This window comes from Branchiostoma floridae, unplaced genomic scaffold (genome assembly GCF_000003815.2).
Source record: "Branchiostoma floridae strain S238N-H82 unplaced genomic scaffold, Bfl_VNyyK Sc7u5tJ_1341, whole genome shotgun sequence".
Classification (NCBI taxonomy): domain Eukaryota; kingdom Metazoa; phylum Chordata; class Leptocardii; order Amphioxiformes; family Branchiostomatidae; genus Branchiostoma; species Branchiostoma floridae.
The window spans coordinates 376,205-380,009 of NW_023365703.1; positions in this window are offsets into that span (position 1 = coordinate 376,205).

The window sequence follows — 3,805 nt, forward strand, 5'->3', positions numbered from 1 at the left end:
TATCACCTGCCATCATAAGGAGGGCAAACACGAAGCCAGTTGGTCCCCTGAACCCCAGTGGTACCGGTGCTGTTCGCCGTCCACTCAGCTTGGGGTTCAGGGGATATAACAATGTGGATATACCCAGCCCCAGAAGGCTTGGGGAATGTGGCATTATCATACCTCTGCTAAGAAATAAGTTTGTACCTCCATCGTGTACAGCCGGGTGTGTGTTCCTGGCTGCGTAGATGAGCTCTAGTTTAGAGCAAGTAAAGTGTCTGTAAAACACGAGAGTGAATGCGGCACAGGACAGCAGTAAAGAGGAGCCAACATGGCCGCCGCTACGCGGTCGTGTCGTCATGGCTATGTCGCTATGAAACTCGTCTAAAAATCTACCCGTACATATCAAAATGTCGGTAAAGCGTCTGTAGGCTTAGTTGTATAGAAAGGTTGACTGTATGTATGTGGTGAAATATCGGTATGAAAGCACTGAAAAATGTGAAAAATGAGTGAATATTCACGGAGTACCGGTACACCACCACCTTCCTCTTGCCGTGACCTCTGACCTTATTATAAAACAATGCTAGGTAAAGTGAGAATTTTTTTTATTATTATTGGGTGGGCCGACTACTCACTCTAAGCAACCAAGGGCTGAATTGTGAGGAGCTTACAATAGGCGGGGCTAAATCGCAAGGGTCTGGAGCGAGCTGCCATTCGACGCCACACAGGTGACCTCAATACGACACTAATGTACTGTAGGTTTTGAACCACTCACACCGCACCATCGTACGTGTGGCGGTTTTTTTAACGTGTCTGGGGTATGGCTCTCCCCAGACACGGGACCTCCATTTAACGTCCTATCCGAGAGACGGCCCTACCCGAAGGTAAGTACTCATTTTTCCTGAGTAAAGTAAGGAAAGGCGTGTAAAGTGCCTTTCCCCAGGGCACAAGATCGGTAACACGACATCCGGATTCGAACCCGCGACCTCTCGGTCACGGGTCGAACACGCCGCCGCTGTGCTACGCGGTCCCACCAGAAATGTCATGTAAAGTGTCACAACGCCATCGGCACACGTGTACGGAACTCGAGACCTCTAGGACCTCTAACACTCTACCGGTTACTCGCATACAAGGCACATGACACTTTATCGCATATGGAATTAGGAATAAGCTTAACAGTACAGTAAATAAATAATCTTTTCTTAGTGTTCTCTTGTTTTAAGTTGTCAGCTTTTTATGCATTTTTTTCGGATCTATTTACGCACTTTCCTTTGGGACCTTGTGGATACATTTATATATGTAAAAAAATCTGAATGCCTTATTTTGATATGGTATATCTTAGTATTTAGAGAACAAAAATTGACACTTATGTCACAGTAATCTGTGTAATATTTATTTTGCTTGATTAAGCTTGGAGAGAATACATGTTATAAGGGTTCCTGGTCCTAATGCCGTATTATGAAACCTAATAGTAGACGCATGTGTTTTGCTACATTGCATATTGCGTCTGTATTCGATTGATCAGTGAATGTGTCTGCAATGCCTGAGTTGTTGGGTGGTTTTCAACGACACATTGACCTAACTTTTTTTTTTATTATGTCCCTATTTTCTTTCAGATTGCACATATGGCTCGGTTGTCATTGCTGTTACAATAGTCACCTTGTTGTTTGCATCGGGCTTTTTCGGAATCTGGCTATACTTTAACATCAATAGTCGGGAAGTTCAAGAGGTAAATTAACCTTATTTGTTCCATTTCAAGCTGCAACATACTCGTAAACGTTGAAATGTATGTTTGTTCCATGTGCGACTTGATATATACATATTACAGGGCTTTGTTCATTGTTTAGCTTGACACGATGAAGGGAACAAGCCGTAATTACTTTTGACACCATTTCCGGTCACTGTATGTACTAAAAAAAAAACATCTATCCCCAGAAGACCCAAGCTGCTGAATCAGATGCAACATCCACTGTCAAGCCTGCTTTGGACAATACCTACACGAATGGTCACCTTGTTTTGGACACAAACTACACTGATGGTAATTCTGCACTGAACACTGCCTACACCCATGGTCAGCCTTTCTCGGACACTACCTACACCAATGGTCACCTTGCTGCAAACACCACCGACATCCCTGGTAACCATTTTGTACCGTTTTCCTACAGAGCGAAACCGGTCGTCGTTATATACTCCGATGGTCCCTCTGCTTTTCCACGTTAAGTTTTTTTCAGGATTTAAGTTATTGTGGGCGTCATCAAAACACCTGTCAGCCAATCAGTAAAGACGCGTTTAACCCTCAAACCAGCGTAGCTTTTTTGCGACTAATCTTATCGTATGGGGTCAAAACTGGCCCCATAATGTTTTGTAGAAATACCTTTTTCTTCTGGAACTCTTTTTGCATATATGTAGAGTTTCATTAATCTATGTGGGACATTTGGCATGATAAGGTGTGGATGATTCCAGGTCAGTATCATATTTCATGCAAAGATCATAAGGACCACATTTTGCACTAACCCTTTTTAGACAGGGAATGAGGTTTTTGATGCCAATATCAACTCAAATGCTCCTAAGCGGCTTACGTTAGGGACACCAAACCTGGTCTTTTTTTATAAAATGCTGAAAGCAAGCATTTTAAGTGAATGAAATAAGTTCGTCATGTTCAAGTTGCCATGACAACGGAACTCGGGCATGCGCATTCCATACAAAATTTGCTAATTTAGGTCTAAACAATACCGTTTTAGGGTTTTCTTGGCAAACACTTGTTTGTGACATTTTCTAAAAAGGCATATCATTAAGATTTATGAACAATGCTATCATCACAACGTTCCGCGACGACAAAGACTGATCTGCCGAAAACACGTAAAACCATCATCTTCTTGCTGCGGCAACAACTATTTCGTCCGAATGCATGACCGACATATTGAACATTCGAAAACGTGCTGTGCGCTTATTGGCTCGTGTATAAATAAGGAGAAGCTAAATAACATTTATAGACAGACAGCCAAGTGCTGAATCTGGGCACCTGAAAGGTGTTCTTTTTCTTGGGCATTGCCAGTGTTAGTTTTGCCTTAAGTGGAGTGGATGTTTTGATGTAAGTTGAGTGGATGTGCGCAGGCACGGTGGGGAGAAACAGGAATTTCCGAGAGCTTTGAGATTTTCCTGAATTTTAACGTATGTTCACTAGTTTATCTTTGTTTTTACTGTCAGTTTACAATTTGGATAGTGCTTGAATATTTTGGTAACCTATAATACCGATGGACAGTCATTTTATTCGTATTTGCACACACCATTCGTCAGTTTCTAAACGAAGTTTGCGAGGGTTATTTTTGACCCCCCCTTCCGCCGCTGTCCTAAAATTTACGATACTAAAGGAATTACAAAAAGTGTGGCAATTAAAATTATTGCCATGGCGACGGTGTTATTGTTTATAAGTAAAAAAATTGTTGTTATTAATGGATTTTCATAGTTGTATTTCATTCGCCTGACGATTAATGTTCAGAGGACATTTGTTTATTTATTTATTATTTATTATTTATTATTTATTTATCATTCATTTATCATTTATTTATTTATTATTTATTTACTATTTATTTACTATTTATTTACTATTTATTTATTTATTATTTATTTATTATGTATTTATTATTTATTCATAATTTATTTATTTATCATTTAGTTATTTTTATTTATTATTTATTATTTATTTATTATTTATTTATTATTTATTTATTATTTATTTATTATTTATTTATTATTTATTTATTATTTATTTATTATTTATTTATTATTTATTTATTATTTATTTATTATTTATTTATTATTTATT